The sequence below is a fragment of the Protopterus annectens genome, chromosome 5.part0 (genome assembly GCF_019279795.1).
Source record: "Protopterus annectens isolate FY-2018-M chromosome 5.part0, PAN1.0, whole genome shotgun sequence".
Lineage (NCBI taxonomy): Eukaryota > Metazoa > Chordata > Ceratodontiformes > Protopteridae > Protopterus > Protopterus annectens.
The window spans coordinates 1,150,222,498-1,150,246,628 of record NC_056735.1 but is presented as its reverse complement, the minus strand read 5'-3'; positions in this window follow the sequence as shown (position 1 = coordinate 1,150,246,628).

Here is a 24,131-nt window from a genome sequence, read left to right as displayed (position 1 = left end):
CAAGGGGAAGTCTGTTCCAGGCATGGGCGACAGAGTGCTTATAGAGTACTTTGCCTACAGACTTTGTTGGGTGGTAAATATCAAGTAGTTGTTGATTAGAAGTATGAAAGGTTCAGGATGGAGTGTAGCTAGAGACTAAGCCAGAGAGAGATGGACAGGAGGAGGGTTTATAAAGGATAGAGTGAAGCATGTAAAATTGATAAAGTGGCAATAGTTGGGGAAGTTCAAGCCACTGGAGAGAGTTTAAGGCAGTGCAGTGGTGTGATTTGTATGGAGAGTTAGTAATGAATCTGGCTATTTTATGGTAGGTTTGCTGACATTTGTTAAGAGTGGTGGCCTGAATATTGGTAAATACTGGGATGGCATATAGGAGGGTAGGGAGGAGGAAGGCCTGTCCAAGAGTAAGTCTAGAATCAGGAGTTAAGAATCTTTTGTTCCGATAAAGCAGGCCTAATTTCTGGTGTGTTCTTTTTATACATTGGTGTATGTGTAGGTTGAACTTTAGTTCATCATCAATGATGACCCCTAGGAGTTTGGTGTGGTTTTCAGGTTGGATAGTTATATTATTAGAAGATGTAATAACAAAGGAGGTTTTATGGTGAGAATGAGAACGGGGAAGGAAAAGTAGGAGCTTAGTATTTTTGGGATTTAGGATCAGTAGGTTGTGAGGTTATTCCATGATGGATAATGAAGTTAACTCTAAACTCTCTTCCTCCTTCTTAATCCTAAAACTCCTCTCTGCCAAACCTAAACCTAAAGGCCCCAGTCATTACCAAAAACTCCCCTCCCATTCCCTAAACCTTAAGGTCCCCCTCCCCAAAGTATACTATACAGTACCTATACTACTTTCATTCACTGAAAACGCATTTCACTAACTTTCAAATCACTCACACCAAATCACTGAAAGCTGAAATCACTGAAAACTCATTTCACCTAATCACATTTCACTGAATGTAAGTACTGTTGGGAAAATAAAATGTATATGCCCTTTTCCCCACTGTAGTGCGATCCAGGAGTTAGTATATATAGTTGGGGGTGGGAGGCACAGCCCCCCACATTGGGGTGTGTGTGGTGGTGTAGCCCCCCACCTACTTTTGATTTTATATTGTTAGCTTTCAGCAAAATAGGATTCATAAACATAAAAGCTAACTAGGTGGAGGACTACACATCCCACACCTCCCAATGTGGGGGGCTGTTCCCCCACACCCCCAACTATATATACTAACTCCTGGATCGCACTACAGTGAGGAAAAGGGCATATACATTTTTCTTGATCAACAGTGCTTACATTCAATGAAATGTGATGCAGTAAATGAGTTTTCAGTGATTTATGCTTTCAGCGATTTGTTGAGGGTGAATTGAAATTCAGTGAAATGTGTTTTCAGTGAATTAAAGTAGATATATATATATATATATATATATATATATATATATATATATATATATATATATATATATCTGTGTGTGTGTGTGTGTGTATGAGTTTGTGTAAACACATTCACATACACGCAACACTCATTCCTTTTCAGGCAGTCACTTCTTGTTGTTTTAATGACTGTGACATCAATCAGAATTTGAGTGTTCAATACATTATATATTTTGCTAACCAAGCTATCCAGCATGGAATAAAGCCCATTTTTCATTGGATCCTTTGAAGCACTGTCGTTAAGAATCATACAGTAAGAAAATGTTAAATGAAAGATGAAACCCAGGGTTATAGGATGAAGCACATTAGCTACTGACAACCTTAATCCTCTGTAGTAAACTATCACACTGCACTATTAATTTATCTATGAAATGATTTATTACAATTAAGTAACACATATGACCACTTCACTAACCATATGTATACTACCTTTTGCCACAGTTGTGTGAGTTCAGCTTATTTCTACTCAAATCCCAGAATTGGCTGCATTTTCTAAAGTGTCACAAATAAGGAATTTGATATAAATTATTTCAAAGAGCATCACCCTGGAAGAACTCCAACAGTTAAAGACGTACAAAGGAATGAAGCATGATGGGGTTCACCACTGTATTACTCAGAGGAGAACTGAATAATGGAAATGTGAAAGGAAAATACTGTCCCTGTTTTGAACTCAAACCCAGGATCTCTGAACTAACAAATGTCTCTGAACTGATATGTGTTGAGATTTCCCACAAAAGCCCTTTGTCTTCTGCTAGAAGTCAAATGACACACACACACACACTGACAGACACACCCCTCACCCTCACACACTCACATATTCACACAGAAAAGCCTTGTTCTTAAGCATTTTGGAATCATGATAATGTGAAAGAAAATAGTGGTTTTTATTTGGGACTCAAACCCAAAGCTTCTAATTGATAACAGAATTATCTAACCCTAACCACACTACATATAACCCTAACCAGACTACTTATTTCCCCTTTTTTTCAGGTTAGCAATATCTCCTCATCTGCCAAGGCCACTGACCTACCCTGCCTGGAACTACTTGCAGTCGAGTCCCTCCGCTGCCTCCTGCCATTAAATTGTGACTGTCTAAGTATGTCATGCTAAGTGCACTAGTCTAATATCTGAACTGTTGCTCCTGTGTAGGCTAGTTCTCTTGCACACCTTGGGGCCACTCCCTGCCTCCCTATTCTACCCTGCTCCCCCACTCTCCTACCTTCATGCAACTATCTTGACTCTCTTAGAGTTTCCCTAACAACTAATACCCTCCTGCTCATGATTCTGGTCCCTCTGCACTAAACTGTCCCTCCTGCTTTTTTCTCTCTTTCCTTTCTGCCTATCTCCTGTTTCTATATTCTCTATTACAACTGCCTCCTTTCTCACAGATTTTACTCAGTCTGTCTCCCTGGACTGCTCTACACATCCCCCTTTGCCTCTCCTATCCCCACTTCTGCCAAGCTTACCTGCTTACTGATTGTTTCTTTCAGAGATTCTCCATGGGTGTAGCCCCGCTCCGTTCGCCCTTACTTCACTCCCCTACTCCCATTCCCAACCACCCCTAGAACAATTACACTTATAGTTAAGAACCACACCCCCAATTACTACTCATCATCTCCCACAATCCAATTATCCCACCACACTGCACCTTGTTACCCCCACAGGGACACACTCTATCACACCCCCTCACCACAACACTCATCTCTTACTAGTAAACAAAATACACCTTATATACACCCTACTCCTTCTCATCCTACACACATTGTTCTACAGAGCACATCCCCACACACTAATCTATCCCTTCACAATTTCTTCTCTACTCATTCTTTTAATCCTCACCACCTACCATACTCATCTTAATAACAACACCCCACCCCCATGGCAAACAGATGCAATAGGCAATCCTATAAAACACATTTCCCCATTTCACCATGTGACCTAATCTCTACCCAATCCATCCCATTCCTACACAATCAGCTTTCAGCTAAACTGAACTTCCATTCTTCTCAAAGACATGCTAAAATAATCTACAAGCTTACTAAACTCTGCCTACACCTACTTAAAACACTTTCATGCAGTGGCAATATACACCCTAACCCATGACCCACTACAGCAACCAACCCAAACTTAGATCAACTAAATCCACTCTACCTCAGACCAACCTCCTCACTCCTTTTCCTAAACCTGAATTTAAGAAGCATATTAAACAAAATTCATGACCTTCATGCCCTAATAGCCGTATATAAACCAGGGATAATTTTGCTAACTGAAACATGGCTAAAACCAGACCACCACAATAATGAGATTACAGCTCCTGGCTACATTAATATACATAGAGATAGACTGGGGAAAAAGGGAGGGGGTGGCAATATTATTCCAAAATCATCTCAACATCAAACTATTTGCTGGAAATCCCCCTGAAGTCCATAATGCAGAACTAATCCTTGTAAATTAAAATTAAACCCCAACAAACATATTAATATTGTAGGTGGTTATATCCCACCAGGTAATAACATTACTATACTAGAAAACATACTAGACTGGATATCAAACCCTCTTCCACAATAAACTATACTATTAGGTGACTTTAATATTGACTGGCTTAACTGTTCCAGCCACAATCTCTCCACCCACATTAACCTCCATGGGTTTACTCAACTAATCTCATCCCCCACTATAATCGACAAATCATCCCACTACAACTCCATTCATGATTGGATTATTATATCTGACCACTATCTTGCATACAAGTCTGGGTGTTTACCTGATAGTTTAAGTGACCAGCAACCAACCTACCTAATTAGAAATATATTCCAACACATAAACCAGACTATCTTCAGAGTTGTAAGAAATAAAAAAAACCTTTATACCTAATAAATTCATCTTGGACTCCCCTGAAGCAACTGTCTCTTGATGAAGCTGTGCAGTACTTTAACTTAACCTTCTTACAAATCTTAGATTATCACGCACCCTGCAGAACCATTAGAATAAAAGCTAAGTATGCCCAATGGCTAACTAAATAAACTAAAACTACAATGTAAAAAAAAAAGAGATATGGCTTGGATACAATTCCATAAAGACAAAACCATTACTACAAGACAAAACTACTTAGAACTCCGTAACAAAACCATAAAACAAATTAAACTTGACAAATCTAACTACTGCAAAAACATGCAAGAAAAATATGCTCACAACCCTCAAAGATTCTGGGCCATAATAAATACTATACTTCAGCCAGGAAAATCCACAACCCCAACCCTTGTGACAGTAAACAACCAAGATAACATTCCCACACAATTCAATAAGTACTTTACTGAAACTGTCCAAACCCTTGCCAATGCCCAAAATAATGCTAGTAACTCCACAGCAACTATCCAAACCCACCGCAACATACAAAACAACTCCTCCAACTTTTCCATGCACCCCGTGTCTACCAAGGTTATTTATAAACTCCTACTCAAACTTAAACAAACTACTCTGGCAGCTGAAAACCTACCAGCAGATTTCCTAGAGATAGCAGCTGAAGCCATAGCCTATCCTGTTGCTGTTCTCATCAATCATCAGAGAATATCAGAGAATAAGGTACTAACCTTATAGAAAATATCACATATTATACCACTATGCAAAGGAGGTAACTCCTTTGAACTCAATAACTACCAACCAATCACTATACTATCACCCTTATCTAAAATATTAGAAAGAATTGTTCATACTCAACTAATGCAGTATCTCCAAAATAACAATATGATATCTAAAGCACAACATGGCTTTAGACCCTCCCATAGCACCACCACAGCACTATTATCTTTCACTAACACAGTGAACCACTACAGAAACAAGGGCCTCTTCATGTCTACCATATTCTTAGACCTATCCAAAGCTTTTGATATGGTTAATCACAATATGCTCCTCAAACCTCTGTCCCCCATAAGCATTAGCCCCTCCTCTATCTCATGGTTCAGCAGCTACGTAGACCATCAACAAGCTGTCCTATGGCATAACCAATTGTCCCCTCTGTTATCAGTATCCTTAGGTGTCCCTCAAGGCTCCATCCTTGGCCCATTGTTGTTCTCTCTTTTTACAAACCAGTTCTCCTCCTCCACACTCACTGCCTCAGTAGTACAATAGGCTGATGACACCACCCTTATATGTGCCGCTCACACACTAAAAGAACTGCACACCCTAACCCAAAATAACTTCACCTTAGCTGAAACATAGTACACTAACACCAAACTTATTCTTAATCCTAAAAAAAGACTTATTCTTTTCAGCCCAGATAGGTCCCCATCACTAGACAACAATTTTTACATAACTTTCAAAGATAATATCTAAATCAGTCCAACCACACACACTAAACTGCTAGGTGTAGAAATTGACAACAGCCTCAGATTCGACATCCACATAGCCAGAAACCATCAAGAAAGTAAACAAAAAGCTTGGCCTCCTCTACAGGAACAAACACTTTATCAGTAGACATACCAAAGCCACAATAGCAAGGACTCATCTCTTATCCATCCTCCTCTATGCCTCCCCAATCCTGACTAATCTTCTCCAGGCTGAATTAAACAAAATGTAATCTTGCTATAACAAGATTGCCAAGTTTGCCACTGAAGCCCCTTACAGGTCAAATCATTGTCTTTCCCTCAAGCAGCTCAACTGGCTAGAGCTCCCTCAACTACTGTGACTCAGTCAACTGTCAATAGCACACAAGTTATACTACCTTCCTGACAAAACCCCTGCACTCCAGGATCTAATTCAACCCTATACTACTGCTAGGTGTTTAAGATCTACTAACCAGAACCTCATAAATGTCAACAAATATAAGAATGATGCTGGAAACTCTCTCTTTGGTTGCACTATTGCAAAAGTCTGGAATACACTACCTAGCCACATAACTTCTAATTCCTCTACAATGCAATTTAGAAAACTCCTTAAAACCCACTATTCTAACAACTGGCTATGCTCCTGTAACTCCCCAGGGTAAGACATGATGCATTGAAATTAGGGTACTGTTATGTGATTCCAGTTCCCCGACAAAACTGCTATTCTGATCATACCTTATAGTATGTCAAAACCTTAGATAATTATTGTATAGGTCCAGGACCTATTTATCATATATTCCACACATACTAACTATTGTCAGTAACAATTACCAATATATATTTTTTATCACAAAATTATGTATTTGTTTGAACATTGATCCTACTGCACTGAATTTTTTATTGTTATCTCCTGTGTTTTTGTATTTTTACTTATTGTTTCTTAAACTTACATATGTAATGTATCTTTTGGAGCTTTTCTCCCCGGGCCTCTGCTGAAAATGGACTTGTGTCCAGTTGGACTTTCCCGGTAAACAAATGTAAAATAAATAAATAAAATAAAATAACCCTTGTAATAAACCAGACAAAGAGGGTGAAATTCTTCAAGAGTTGATGAGGTTGAGAAGCAAAAACCACTAGCTTGTCACTTGGAGCTAAGTAGTAGGAAATCATGAAAGCACTGCTAACAGGCATGAATTTTAGTATACGTCAAAGCCTGTAATGACAGCAACAATTTCACAACAAGAGGGTCATACTAAACAGGTATAACAGTTGTCTGATAGTGTAACCATAGCATCAGATCAAAACGGGACCAGGAGAGGCTATTTTGACTTTATCAATGCATTTTACATGATATCACCTAATTTGTTAGTGACCAAATTAAACTTGAGTGAGCTGCATAGTATTAGCACTGGTAAAACACTGATGCCAGGACTCAAGAGTTTTATAGTAAATGGAGTTAATTTAGAACAAATTAAGTAAATTACTAGGCTATCGCATGGGTCAGTAATGAGACAAGTCATATACATTGTATGAGTGACTGTGCAGAAGGCCTAAAAAAAGAATTTGCCATTTTGCTTTGGTTGTAACGTTATGCACCTGGGTGATATGAAATAACATTTAGAAAGGATAGGACAGTTGGCAAGGGTACAGGAACGGACTAAACGCATACCTCTCAACATCTTAGAGCAAGACATCTGGTCAAAGCCATAAATAAAAGTAGGACAAAGGCCCTAAAATAGGGACAATTGTTAAATATTTATCTTACAAGCTTATAAAGTTGATAGAATAACAGGTTTGCATTAGCACAACTTTTCTGAAAGGTATAAAGTCTGAAATTCAAATGTCTGTCATTATTTTCTAACTTTACTCTTTAATGATTTGCCACTTATTTGCTAGAAAAATGTAATTTTATGAAAAAGGGACTAAAAATATGAAGCAAAAATCTGGACATTCTGCAAAAATCTGTACCATTGACAGGTATGAAAGTGGCAGCTTACATTCAGTGAGAATATCATTTGGAAAACAAAACATCAGGAATGAAGTGTACAAATGTGAAATAAGTAGCATTTACAAGAGAAGCTGAAAGAAAAATGTGGTAGTCATATCAGATGATCCAAAGGTAAGTAAATCAATGTGGGAAAACAGAAGAAAAGGCTGGTCTGGAATGTATAGAGCCAGGTATTACTAACAGAAAATGATAGGTCCATAGGTTCATAGTGTACACTAGGCTATAAGTTGAACAGACCATTAGGAGAGCAGCCACTGCAATTCCCCATACTTGCTTCCTCTGTCCATAAAAGTCTGAAGAAATAGACTGGAGGTGAATATATGCATCCCCATCTACTCCAGCAGATTGAATTTAAAGAGAGTTACTGAGCTGTGTTTTTATGAACACAGAGCTTATTCTATAGGTAAGGGATACATTGGGAGAGTACCTATCCTGCCAACAGTTTTTATTTATATAAACATGTAGACTTAGATCCGTAGAACAGGTATTGATGGTGCTACCTATTTTATTAATGTGTGAAAGGTTAAGTAGAACACAGTCATTTACAACTCTGTAAGCTAAACAATGCTCGCCATGTAGACATCAGTTGGAAATGGTATTGAGCAATAGGGCTTTTAGCTCATACCTGTGATTTTCCATAGCTCATACCTGTGATATTATTGGTGAAGAAGCATTGGAGTTTTAAAAGTTAGGCAATATGCATGGGGCATTATATTCTGTTATGGACTAGATAAAAAAGGAGTACAGAGGACAATACCTTAGACCTGGAGGATATATTATTGGTTATTACACTGGTAGAAGGATTTCCTAACAGTATTCAATACCTTGTATTCAAAAGATAATAAGACTGCAACATGTGCATTTTTTATGATCATATTCAGTCTAAACATATTTGCCAAGCCAGGACTAAATTTTCAGGTCTGTAGCACAGTGAGATAAAGCCCTGACTACAACTCATCTGACTCTGGTATAATTATTTTTCTAGGCTCCTGAGAAATGGCTGGGGAAAGAGAGGAATAATGAAGTGCACAGAAGACTGTTACATAGCACTGGTTGTTCTCCTATTAAATGTTGCTTTTATAGTTCTCATTATTTAGCCTATAACTCTACATACACTGATGAAAAGTAATTCCTGTGTGCCATACAGGGCTGGGCTGGAGGAAGCAATCCCCCCACTACCGTGCAGTCAGCACCTTTGAAAACATAGGGCCGGATTTACGAAGGCTTGCACGGAGTGTAAGAGTAGTGTAAGACGGCAGACAGGCAATATGTCTGCAGAGCGTTTCAGCAATAGACGGCAGGGGTGTGCATGAGAGCTTCTAAAGCTACTCTTGCACGGACAGTGTTATGATATGCAAATTACCTCATTTGCTGCTGAAAGCTATGCAAATGAGGTAAATTTGCGATCCAGGAAACACTAACCTGTCCGTGTAAGAGTAGTGTGATCTGCAGAAATGTACTCCATTGGTAAAGGAGTACCATTCTACAAACAGCTAAACAGATCTATGACAGCTCCAAATAAAGGATGCATCTAGTTGAGAAAGCATACCAATGGCCATATATAAGGCCATTGGCATTTGCAAATGTTGTAAATCCTTAAAATCCATCCCCGATCGCCGATGTTTAAGCATAGCGCAGAGGCACACAAACATGCTGTGCTTTAAATAAAATGAAAAAAAGTAAAAAATAGCCACAGACGTGCATTTTCACTCAAAAGCTTGTTCTGCCATGCAGGTGACTGGCAGGCTGAAAACAACATGGCAAGTGAGTAGTGGTTACTAAGGGGGGGAAGCTCAGTGTGAGAGATGTAACCAAGCATTAGTAGGCAATCCTATGCAAATGAGGATAAGGATAGTGAATCCCAACTTTCCCCGGCATGTGAGCCATGTCCCTAGAGTGTAAGTGTAGGAGTAGGATAGTAGTAGAGTAGAAGATAGGTGACATCATGAGGGGGTATGTCTGAAAGACTGTAAGGTGATTGTTGCACAGTGGCTTGTGTTTGCCCTGAGTTGCACAGGAATGCAAGAGGTGTGTTTACAGTGGTACTAGATGAAAACAAGAAACCAAAGGTGTACGCCATGGATATATCTGAAATCTCTTGCAAACGGGCACACTGTGTGCATTTGGGAGCATGTGGGCGCATGTGCGCACGTGTGCGCTTGTTTGTGCACCACTGCCCCTTGTGGAAACAGAAAGGGAAAAAGGAAGGAAAAGAAGTAGTAGGAAGTTAACCAAGGAAAATTAGCAGAGCTGCCAGGTGAAATATATCAGAATTAACCAATTACACAGGCAGTCCACTAGCTCAGCCCAGCACTTTAAACTCTGCAAACAGCAGTCTAATCTGTTTTTCACAAGAACTCTGCAACACTGCAGTATACAAAGAGTGAAAACTTAAAAAAGCTTAAGGCTGACAAAATGTTAGGGGCTGCTATTGATATCATAAACCAACATGTGCAAGGTGCCGAGGTGAGGTGAACTTGTGAACGCTGCTGAGCAATCCACAGTGAGTGCCTCACACACACACAACCAGGGTAACCCACCAGGGACTACCATCACACACACAACCAACAGAGGGGAACCCATCCCAGTGGATACCAAGGTATGTGTTGGCCTATGAATACTAGCTACAGGTGCCTTCCAGAGACCAACTGGTGATATGATGGGGGTTTCACAGGCATCAGCATCCAGGGTACTGCACCAGTTCCTGGATGCCATGTCAGCACATGTCGGTGAGCATGTATATTTCCCCAGTTCCAGTGAGGCATTGGCCAGCAATATGTGTCTTTTCCATTAATAGCAGAATACCCTGAGGTGGTGGGTGCAATTGACTGCACGCATATACACATCAAAGCACCACCCGGTGAGTGGGGTAGTGTCCACATCAACCACAAGAGCTTCCCCTCCATCAACTGCCATGTTGTGTGCGATGCTCAGGGCATAATAATGAATGTGTGTGCTGGCTGCCCTGGAAGCTATCATGATTCCCACATCTGGCATCTGATGCAGCTGTACCAGAGATTTGCCAATGGGGATATCCCTGACGGTCACCTAGTGGGGGATGCTGGATACGCACTGGAGCTGTGGCTGATGACACCCATCAGAAATGCACACACACCCAAACAAGAACTCCATAATGAGGCACACGCACAAACAAGAAACATTATTGAGTGTGTGTTTGGGATGCTCAAGTCACGGTTCCAGTGCCTGGACACATCTGGTGGAGCCTTGCAGTACTCACCAACTACATGTACCCAAATTGTCATGGTATGTGTCATGCTACACAATATGATCCTGCGAAAACAGCTGCAGCAGGAACAGCATGGAGCAGGGCCAAACAGCCCCCCACCATTGCCAAGGCCTGCACAGGCACAGTGTGACTCAGAGGAGGAACAACCTGAGTCTACCCCAGTAGGCAGAAGGAGGCATGCCCAGTATGCCCTGGCCTTGGCAAAGAGGCAATGCATAGCACATACACTGACTCAGTAGGAACCCTGGAAATGACACCTCTCTCTGACTCGCACATACAATAAAAGGGATGCCTAACTTGACACTACCTGTTTTCAAACATGTATAGGGAGTGTACTATGTGCATCCAACATAGGTAGCCCTGCAGCACCACCTGTGGCATGATTGCCCTATTTTAAGCAATATAAAGCAGTGCTAAGCACATTTTACCACTATTTAGCATATTTAAGCACAATTGCGCAGAGCTGTGCACCACACAAACTAGTGCAATGTTGGGCAACGTTGGGCAACGTTGGGCAATGTTGGGCAAAGTCAGGCAAAGTCGAGCAAAGTCAGGTAAACACGCTCACACCTGCTTTACTGTTCCTTAACCAGTCAGGTCTGCCCAGCAGGAAAATAAAAAGCAGTGACAGGGCTCGAACTCAGGATACTGTGCACTATAGTCACAGTACTGAACCACTAAGCCATGACAGCATTTCACTGGCACAGACACAGCAGGGCAATTGTAGACTAATGCAAACACAAACAAATGCTGTATCATGCCCTCTGAACTTCCCCCCAGGCCTATGCAGACAGATAACAGCAGGCCAGGCAGTGTGATATGGGTTGGGTAGGCTATGAAGTCACAAACTAATATACGTGAAATTGGAAGCTAAGTTCTGTAGTACAGTAGTATGCCTCAAGCCAGTATGATAGGCAACAGTACAGACTGAAATGGAGTACCTGACATAGCAGTGCAGGCCTAGCAAATGTGTATAAGTGTCAGGTGAACCCCTCATCCTATGTACACCCACAGTAACAATCAGGTGTGCCCCTGGGTAGAAATGTACAAATAATAGCTGTCCCCCCTGTATGTAGAAATGTTGATAAGTCTATGCAAAGCGACTCATGGAAGCGGTGCAGGCACAGCAGGCTTCCTGTCAATGTACAACACAAAGGTGAGCCCTGAAGTAAAAAACAACTTAATTTTTCACACACATATAGCATATATGTTCATACTGGGCATGCTCACACACTTAGGCCATGTCTGAGTACAGCAGTGGGCCACACATATCTGGCAGTTGCAGTTCTTACTCCAGAAATGTGTCACTATTCACCAATCCTGCTTTGTGCACACAGTTATATGAAAACAGACCCATATAATATATTGGACTCCTGTCATAATCAAACTATGTACTACAAGTACTGAACTTGTTCAGAGAAAGTGAAAATTCAAAGAAGATCAATAAATCTCCGATCAGTATCATCAATAAATAATGAGCACTCCTAACATTATCCAATTCATGTTCTGGCAAAAATATTGTCAAAGAGTCCATAGAGATCCATGAAGCTTTCTTTCGCAATGTCATATATATCAATGTAAACACATATATGTTCCGAGTCAGTGCAAACTGTAAATGAATACATGTACATGACTGACACTGCCAACATCTTGTCAGACAGGTTCATACATATTTATCCCCCCTCACTGACAAAAGGGCCCATTATCATACCTGGAGATTGTGAAAACCCAGAAATCACATATACAATGGTTAAATAGCACTTTCCAAACCTAAAAACACGGCGTCTATGCGACGTCATGGTTTCCCTAGGTGTGTAATATGTGAACTCCAAAACAAACAGACCCTGCACCTGAACAGTCTGTTGAGACTCACCCTCTGTACAGGATATGAAACTGTTGAATGCATTACAGCAACATTTGGCACACTCCACAAGTGTTGGTGCACAACAGACCATAGGAACTATTGTCTTATAAGCCTATTAAGCCTTATCTGCAAGGCCATGGAGTCCATCATGATGGAACTCATAAATAGAGCTTTTCTGAGCCTACAAACACCCACCCCTACCAAGATCATGGTTCCCAAACCTAATAGACTGTTTTCAAGGCAGTCACCCAGGACATACATCAATGAAATGAGCTACATGCGTCCCACATAGACTTTGAAAAGCCCTTTTCAAACATCCCAGACACATGTCGTATCCACAAAATCAACAACCAGTGCATAAATATGTATGTCATCTGATGGATTGCCAACTGGGGTACAGATAGATCCCACAAGGTAAGAATTGTGGTCTCCTGTTCAAGCTGGTAACAACTGCTGTACCCAATGGCTCAGTCCTGGGACCTCTCCTGTCTGGTGTATACTTTTCAGAAATACAGTCAAACACACGAGGGCTATGTTTAGCAAAGTTTGTGGATGACTGCAAAAAAGTTGTCATAGTCGATGTTTGGGACAACAGAGACATCCTTAAAAAGGGTCTCAGTCAGACATATGTGGTGTAAAACTCATGGCCTCGAGCTACAGTCATACAAATACCACATAGGCGCCAACACCCTAAATATATAGGTGATAACAAGGGATCTATTGACACATGTGGATAGTCATCTCCACTTCCAGAAACATATTCACAAAGTGGTTAGAAAATCATGCTATGTGTTCTCACAAACTGCCAAAGTCTTTGCATGTAGGTCAAAGGAGTTTCCCTCTACTCATCAGTCATCAGACCTGTCAGAGAGTACCACAACACACTTGCGATGAATCTGACTGTGCACCCTCAGCAGCTGGAAAGACCACTGAAGTACCTCAACAAGAGGATTACTGGCTTCAAACAGTTGCCCCATGCAACAAGACTGAATATAACTCAATCTGTACTCTGTTGAATACTGTCTACTCATGAGATCTCTGCCCAACAGACAGGTCCATGTCCAATGCAGAACTGTTGTACATGCCCTATCTGAAGTAAACCCAAGCTCACTGTACCACATACTCTAGGGATATCATCATCACAACATTAAATAGAACATGTTGGAGGTATACATTATTAACTCACAGACTTCCCTTGCTTTGGAACAGGCTCCCAACCTACATTAAGCTGAGTCCCTCACTGATACTCTTCCAGAGGAGCCTTGATGAGTGTATCTGAAACTGAACTGTCACACCATGGATCACTTCATCAGCTCTACTACACAGAGACCTAGGGAACTAACTCCATGGGTGGTGATAGCTGCACACTCTGGCCATACTAATATATGCCTTCAGGCAGATAGCCTATTACCTACCTATGTACCTCTATATATATGTAGGGGGAACACAGTATAATCAGCCAAAGATGGATGGGCAGAGATGTGTGTAAGAGGGTGACCATGACAGGGAGCCATCCAGGACCATCCCACCCAGCACACATCCCAATGGCACAAAAGACATGAGGTGCACATCTCTCCCACTGTACATAGCCAGCAGTATCTTTAAGCATTACAGTGTATGTGGTCCATGTGCCTGTTGTACAACATGACTGTACAATGAAGTACACATCTACTATCTGTAGACATGTACCTGTCACATAGGTTCATAGGTATGTAGTAGACTATCTCCATGAAGGCATATATCAGCCTACGCAAGTTGGGCAGCTTTAATCACACCATCGGGTAGTCTCCCAAGGCCTATTTCTAATAGTCAGTACCCTAAGCCCCTTTCTAGTGGGACTGCTGATGTGATGCCTGAAATGAATTGTCTGTTTTTCATCCACTCATTAAGGTTCCAATTGAAGAGTGTCAGCGAGGGGTTCTGTCTGATGTACATTGGGACTCTGTTCCACAGTAAGGTAAGTGTCTGGGATGGTACTCTATCCCACCAGCATGTTGTATTCATCGTTCTGATGAGGTTCATATCCCTGGAATGTGTAGGGCGACTCAATGTTGTTATGTGTAGATGGAGCATGTTCAACAGTTATGTTTTGGACATGGCTCTGTATGTTAGGCAGAGTGTGCCTCTGAGTAGGCGGTACGCAACGAAGAACAGATTTAGTTTTACCAGTTGTGCTGCATAACACAACTGTTTGAGGCCAGTAATCCTCTTGGTGAGGTACCTATGTGGTCTCTACAGCTGCTGGATATGCTAAGTCGAGTACATCCAAAATGGTGCACTATACTCAATGATGGGTCTGATGATGTAAGAGTAGAGTGCCAACACTACCTCTTTGTATCCTGATGCAAACCGTTTGTTGATTAGGTGGGCCACATAGGATCACCCAATCACTTTGGCAACATGGTTGTCAAAGGAAAGATGACTATGTACATGTGTCCCCAGATCCCTTATCACCTTGTCATTTTTAAGGGGGTAACACCCATATGGTAGTTTGTGGGTATTGCGTTTTCAACAAAGAGGATCACTATGCATTCATCCACAGTGAGCTTGAGGCCATGATTCTGACACCACACATCTGTCTCATAGCGTCCCTTCTGGAGAATATGTCTGTCTTCTGGGGAATCTATTATGGCAAACACTTTACAGTTCTCAGCAAACGTAGTCATCCACAACTCTCCTGTGTTGGCATGTACATTTGAGAAGTCTATATCAAACAGGAGGGACCCCAAGACTGAACCCTGGGGGACACCAGTCATTACCGGTGTAGAGTCCTACATGTAGCCAGCAACTCGTAATGTGTGGGATGTATCTGTGAGCCAGTTTGCAATCCATCTTGTGATGTATGGATTCATGGCCAGGTTGGTGAGTTCATCTATGATACCTGACTGGGGAATGGTGTCAAAGGCCTTAGCAAGGTATAGGTAAGCTGTGTGGAGCTCATTTCAATCATCTGTAGCCTGGGTAACTGTCAAAGAAATCCTCCCAGTTCAGGAGGCATGGTCTGCATTTGATGAAGCCAAACAGGGTATGCTCAACTGTGTGAAGGTTCCCAATTTCTGTATTGTTGACTTCCATTATGATTGGCTCCATTGCCTTGCAGAACACACTCATCAGGCTCATAGAGCATGAATGCCAATGGGTTTTTGTGGCCCCACCCCTGTGGAGTGTGAAGAATGTTGCTGTACAACATTCTATGGGTACATATCCTGTAGAGAGCATGTAGAGAGAGGTGTAGGTATCCTTGATGAATATGGATACATCCTCACCCTATGTGCTATGATTCAGGTTCTGATGCTGGAAGGTATGGAATGAGTAGTATCCTGGTAGTGCTGGTGTGCTGTCTGCAGCCTTGAACTAGGTTACTGATACTGCACAGATATCAATATTCTCCATAGTGAGAAGTGCCTCGAGTATGTGCATCTTGAGGCTGAGACTTTTGGCAATGAGTAGCATTTAGCTCACTTTGTGGTTATTTGTGTTGGTTACGGGGTTTGGTTTGTCCTGCATGACCGGTGTTCCACACCAGACGTCAGCGCCTTATTGGTCACATCTGGCCATAAGCTAATTACCCTACATATTCACATCCTGGACCCACATCCCCATTAAGGAAACCATGTTAAAATATTTTTCCAAAGCCAACTTCATGCTTCTTAAGACGGAAGTGCTGAACTGCAGGACACCCATGCAGATGGACAATACAGTTACAACTATTGAATCCTTCACAATTGCACTTTATAAGCACTTACATGACTACATGCATCGTGCTATCCCAAACAGAACCAAGACGCTATCCTCCAAGAAAAGGAAGCCAATCTGGTGTTCCCCTGCTATAAACAAACTGCACAACAGAAGGAAAATACTGTTGCAAAAGGGTAACATCCCATGAGGGGAGGAGCTCCATGGACCACATCAGTAAGAAGCTGTGATCCATGATAAAATCCTCCAAAGCTAGTTATGAAAACAAAATCGACACTGATTCTAAAGACAACCACAAAGCATTCTATAGCTATGTCAATAATCTCAATGGCAACACTCAGATCTGCTCTGAGTTACAGCACATTGGCACTAAATATACAGACCCAACTGATATTGCCAACATGTTGGCAGATAGGATCAGTGCTAACTTTACCCCCCTCTCACCCATGAAAGAGCACATCTCGATAACGGGAGACTGCAAAGTTCCTGTCATCACAGCTGCACAGGTAAAAAACACTCTCCAAAGCCAGGAACACAGCATCCATGAGACCAGATAACATCCCAGGCTGTGTTCTACACAAACTACAGAACGAACAGGCACCATGCCTATGTACCATGTTCAGTCATAGCCTCACCTCAGGCTTTGTGCCTACTGAATGGTGCACAGCGATGGTTATCCCACTACACAAGGGGGGACCCACCATGGACCCCAGGGACTAGCGCCCCATTAGCCTGATGAGTCTGCTCTGCAAGGCCATGGAATGTATCATCATATAACTTATAAAAAAAGACATTTGTAATCTCCAAACTCTGGACCACAGCCATGTTGGGTTTGTAAAAGGCAGATCATGTCTCCTAAACCTGATAGACATCATTGAAGCAGTCACCGGAACCGTAGACAAGAGTAAAGTGGTTCACACAGCCTATGTAGATCTTGCCACAGCTTTCAACACCATCCCCCACTCTGGAATTATAGATAAACCCTCTAAACTAGGTATAAATCGCTATGTCACAAGATGGGTTGCCAACTGGCTAACTGACAGAACACACACCGTGAAAGTAGCAGACTCCAAGTACGACATTGGACCAGAGACAAGTGCAGTACCACAGGGTTCAGTCCTGGGTCCTGTCCTGTCTAGTATCTACTTCCCTGAAGTAAACTTTAATATGGAAGGTCTGTGGCTAATGAAGTTTCCAGATGACTCCAAACTAGGAGTCATAATTGAAACTACTGAAGATGTGGACATCCTACAAAAGGGCCTCACTGAGACAGATGCCTGGTGACAAAGCCATGGCCTCAAGCTCAATGCCAAAAAGTGCATTGTCATCCCCTTTGATAAAAACTCTGTAGCCATGAATTACAACATAGGCGGTAGTATACTTAACACGGAAAGTGTAATAAGAGACCTTGGGTCACAGGTGGACAGTGGACACACCTGTGATAACCAAATCCCCACAGTAGTCAGGAAATCCTTCTACGTGGCACACCTCATCACAAAAGGTGTCTCATGCAGAATAGAAGAGGACATTGTTCCCCTCTACTCATCACTCACTAGATCCATAATATAGTACAATGCCCCTTTTGCTATGTACCTCACAAGACATCTACAACAACTGGAAAGCCTGAAGAAATACCTCACAAATAGCATTAGTGGCCTGAAATATATACCATACACAGACCGTCTCAAAATGCTCCAGCTGTACTCTCTCGCATATCGCCTACTCAGAGGTGATCTCTGCCTAACATATAAAGCTATGTCAAACACAGAGCTATTGGACATGCTCCACGTAAAACACTCACAATCCCTCTGATCTTTGGCCCCAAAACCCAGAGTGAAATACAAAAGGAAGTGGTGTATCCATTTACCTTATGGATGCCCACACCTTCAGGTTAGTGGCACAGCATGAGGCCTTGGAGACCAGGCAAGTGAAACTAACATTGGGCAAAGCTGCTTATCAGATTAGAGCCTGCTACAGATCACCTACCTTGTCTCAGGAACCTCACTCAGTATTCCTGAGAGCAGTGGAAAATATAAAGGTCCTACCAAACACCATTATATGAGGAGATTACAACTACCAAAACACTGACTGGGAGAATTACTCATGTACAACGTCCTTTGCCCAATGCTTCCTAGAGTTTAAAAACTCAAACGCTCTGGAACAGCTGGTCAACACGCCCAGTAGAGGTGACAACATACTGGACCTGATCATCACCAACATGGGGTACCAGTGTTCCACAAAAGAGATAAACCCCTCACTGGTAATATCAGATCATAAAGTAATCACACTGGACATCAACATCACACCCCCCCCCCCATAGTCAAGGAAACCACTGTAAAGAAAGTTTCTAACGCAAACAGCACACTTCTCAAGACCAAAGTGGAAAGTTCAAAAGCACCCTTGCTATAGGATAATGCTATACAATCTGCAGGATCATTTACAAGTGCATTCTATGAGCATCTACAGGGATGCATGGATCGAGACATGCCAAATAAAACCAAGATGCACTCCTCCAAAAATAGGAAACCAATCTGGTGGTTGTTGCACATAAATAAGCTATACAACAGGAGGGAACAAACACATGATAGAGCAAACTTCACATAAGGAAAGGCACCACTGATCATTATTAGGAAGAAACAATGATCGCTCATAAAATAATCCAAGGCCAGTTTCTAAAGAAAAATTGCCAAGGAATGTAAGAATAACAGCCACAAAGCCTTCGTTAGCTATACCAAACATTTAGGTGGCAACTCTCAAAAATGCTGTCAGCTACTGCAAAATGGAAAAAAGATAAACTGAACCAAAACTTCTTCAGAATCTTAAAAAACAAAAGCGCTAAAGTATACGTTGTGGATTCTGATTTATTCCTTCTGGTGGTGTTTTAAAGGTTTGTGCGTTTCTGCGATTATAAACTAGACCAAAACTTCAAAAGAATCTTAAAAAACAAAAAGCTCGTTGTGGATTCTGATTTATTCCTTCTGGTGGTGTTTTAAAGGTTTGTGCGTTTCTGCGATTACGTGATAAACTGAACCAACTTACATTGCCCACATCCTGGGGGACAAGTTCAGTGCAAACTCCCCCCCCCACATCACCCCCAAAAGGGCCTGTGTCCATCCTAGAAGAATACAGAGCACCAGACTTCATGGACATGCAGGTAAAAACAGCCCTCTCCAAAGCTAAGAACACAGCATCAATGGGACTGGATGGTGTCCCAGGCTGCGACTAACACCAGCCCCAAAAGGAACTACACCCTCACCTACATTCACTGTCCAGACTCAACCTTACCAGAGGCTATGCACCCAAAGAATGGCATACAGCAACAGTCATCCAGCTCCACAAAGGGGGTGCCACAACAGAACCAGGAAACCATTGCCCTATATGCCTACTCAGCCTGGTCTGCAAAGCTATGGAGCAAATTATCATGGAACCCATAAACAGAGACATTGGGGACCTCCAGACACTGGACTCCACCCAACTTGGCTTTGTTAAAGTTAGATCCTGGCTCCTAAACCTAGTTGACTTATTTAAAACAGTTACCAAGGACATAGATGGAGGTGAAAGTAGTCCACACAGCCCACCTGGACCTCACTAAGGCCTTTCGACACCATTCCCCACTCTGGCATCATGGGCAAGCTTACCAGCTTGAACATTAACAGCTATGTCACAGGATGGGTGGCCAACTGGCTCACAGATCAAGCACACATGTTCAGAGTTGCGAGTGCCATGTCCGACTCTAAACCAGTCACAAATGGCATCTCACAGGTATTGGTCCTGGGACCCCATCTGTTCAGTAAATACTGCTCAGAGGTACAGGCAAGCATGGGAGGAGTATGGCTGAACAAGTTTGCAGATGACTGCTAACTGTGGTCCATAATTGACTCCACGGCTGACACAAACATCCTACAGAAGAGTCTTACAGAGACAGATACCTGGTGTCAAAACAATGCCCTCAAGCAGAATGCCAAAGAATGCATAGTCATCCCCTTTGGATAAAACAAAGTGCACGCAAATTACCACATAGATGGTAATCCAGTATGTATGGAGAATGTGATTATGGCCATGCGGTCCCAGGTAGATAGTAATCTCTCCTTTGATGATCACAGTGCCAAAGTGTCTACAAATTCCTTTTATGTAGCCCACCTAATGTCACTTTGTCTAGTCTGATGATGTCACCATCCTACAAATATACCTGTGGAAAGGCAAACTCCCAGTAATGTGTATAGCGTGTTATGTAAATGCGTACTGCTCTAGTATCATTAAGTAGTTAGGTAGGGATTTGAATCCTGCACTTGACAACCGTATGAGTGTGTGTGTGTGCGTGTATCTCCTTGTAGAGGAGCAACCCTTTTGGAGACAACTACAACACCTTAAAAGTGGCATACTTATCTTTGTCAAGTCTGACGATGTCACCATCCTACAAATATACCTGTGGAAAGGAGAACTCCCAGTAATGTGTATAATGTGTCATGTAAATGTGTAACTGCTCTAGTATCATAAAGTAGTTAGGTAGGGGTTTGAATCCTGCACTTGGTGAGTGTTTGTGTGCTCTATGTGTGTGACACAGTTAGTCACTGGGTTGTTGGTTTTACTTTTACTACTGTATGACATATCACAATGACAACAGTATGTGCATTGCACGTCAGGTAGCTGTGTGGCAAATACAAATACGTACATGTGACCTCAATTATTTCATAGGTGGGAACCCTGCTTTCTCCATGAACACCTCTGTTATCTTTGCCAGAGTGTGCTGCTGCTTTCCAGACCTTAGGTCACATCTGTATGCTTGTGACAATTCCAGCCACTGCAGTGATCCTTGGCCTAGGTAATCCATGTCACACACACTCATTATGGTTTCTATTGAATAGTGTGAGTGAGGGTTTATGCCTGAGGTATATTTCAGACCAGTTAAAATGCAGCAAAGTCTGTCAATGATGGCTATTCATTATAGGTGTACAACAACCTCTGTGGATATGCATGCAGACCCCTTATTGCTTATTTGATTCACCGAGGGATTTCAAAATACCTTTGGAAATGTGATTACCAAAGGAGAGATGATGTAACACTTGGCTGTATGTACACATCAGTACCTGTCAACATGTTGGGTGCTACTACCTGTGTGGTACTGTGGGGATAATATGTTTTGTAAAGGTGGATGACCATGCTTTAGTTGGCTTATAGCTTTACAGCATGGGTTTGACAACAGGTATCTGTCTGTATGATATCCTTGTGGAGGATGTGTGTGGCATCTAGAGAATGCATTATAGGCCACAGTATGCATTTCCAGATGTGGACGGACATATCCCTACTATGTTTGCTTGTACCTAAGTGAGCTATATGGCAATAAGGAGTGGTCCCAGGAATGGGTGCAGGTGAACACCACAGGTTACTGGCATAGTATAGTTCCTGAATGGTACAAATGTTACTGTGTGTCCTACATCTGTGTGTCAGTTGTCAAGACATCATCTAATGATTGTTTATGATCAGGTTGTTGAGGTTATGTATACTACCAGAATGCAAACCAATGACAGATAGTAATAGTATCACCCACAGAACAGTGTCAAACCATGTCATACACACATGTGTACCCAAGTTCCAAAATGTGTGTAGTACAATGCATACTGGCCACCAATAGAAACTATGGAGTGTTAACACTGTGTAATACAGGGCATGTCACCTTGCCCATGTGTCCACATACATGCAGACAGTGCACCTCCACCATGTTCACAAATGTACACCTGCAAACCTGTGCTGCACACATCCCACACGTACTGTCCACTCTCTAACACATGCTGCCAATACTACACACATCAGCCAAGTGGCACATGGGCGGACAATACACTATTGGGATTAACACTGGTGTAAACAATACTACATTGACAATTATAGCTTTAATGCATCATGCCTGCTCAGCTACACCTTCAAGGAAATCATTACACTTTACTGCTGACAACATGCTAACATTGTTATATTGCTATAAAGTCATCCTGTGCATCAGCACCATGTTAGCCTGTTCCTGCATCAATGTTACAGATGACAGGAGGTGGCACAGGTTTCATCATATGCACATGGTGTGTTGTTGGTTTGCCAGAGGCCTACATCGAGCCATACAATCAACATGTATGTGTGTGTGTGTGTGTGTGTGTGTGTGTGTGTGTGTGTGTGTGTGTGTGTGTGTGTGTGTGTGTGTAAGGGCCAAGAATACTGATATAGGCCAATGTTGATGCAATGATTGCGGGTATGTGTTAGCCCTAGGTGTCTGGTTTATGTGTGTGTATGTGTGTGTGTGTGTGTGTGTGTGTGTGTGTGTGTGTGTGTGTGTGTGTATGCATGCACACAGTTCCACTATGTGGCTGCCATATATGGGGATTCATGGGACAGCCACAGACTGTACCTGCCAGGCTTTACAGATCACTGTCTCTGGCCACGGATACGGTACCTGTGCCTGGCATGGGTGCTACTGACAGTATCAGGTACTAAGCCAGACTGAGTACTATCCTCAGAGGTAGACATATGTACACTGGACCCAGCTCCCTGCTGGGACTGTCCAGAGCCACGTGCATGTGGTCTTCTAGGATGGTCTATGGACAGTCCACCCCCAACATTGCTGGGGCTGGTACTGGCACTACGGGAGCAGCTGTGACTTGAGGGACATCCACAATGACTGCCAGCTGCTAATGTTGCTGGCATACGTCCACGTCAACATCTCAACCACCCCGCACTGTCCTGACATATGGACATGACATTGCGGAGGACATCTAATGTCTTACCCCAACGTCTATCAGTGACCTCAGTGTAATTATGGATGGCACCTGCTAGGTCATGGATACTGTCATTTAAAGCAGTGTTATGTGCCCTCTGTGCCCTTAGTCCCTGTCTGGTGTACTGTTCCATACATGCCTGTGCCTCCATGACAGCCTGGAACATGTGTGAGGTTGTAAGACCTGTAGCACATCTGCCAGGGGCATGATGACCAGCATTGCTCCAATGAGAACCCCTGGACATCTGCCTATGTGGTACTGTTCCAGACCTTGAGTATGGCTGCTGTGTCCGGATGCATGTGCCATAGGTACCACACTGTCCTGGCCATTGCCGACTGTACATTGTCCCTCAGCTAAGGGCATTGGTGATGATGGATATATTGGCAGTATGACTGTATGCATGGATGGGGTGGACAGCTGTGTACTGTCGATTGGTGGCCCAATGACAGACCCTGGCAAACATGCCTGGGCCTCAACACACCTATCCTCATTATCACTATTTGTGTCAGTGACATCAGGTTCCCTGCTGCAGTGAACCAGCCCAACCTCAGCACCTGTGAGAGGAAGATAGGAAACACACTTTACGACCTGTACATGATGTCAGTACACATGCACACATGCACACATGTACACATGCACACATGCACACATGCACACAAATGCACTCCTCACTTAAGCAGAGACACACACACACACACACACACACACACACACACACACACACACACACACACACACACACACACCACCAGCAATCCAGAACATATTCAATAGCGGTTGATGGTGGGGTACTGTATCACAAGACAAACA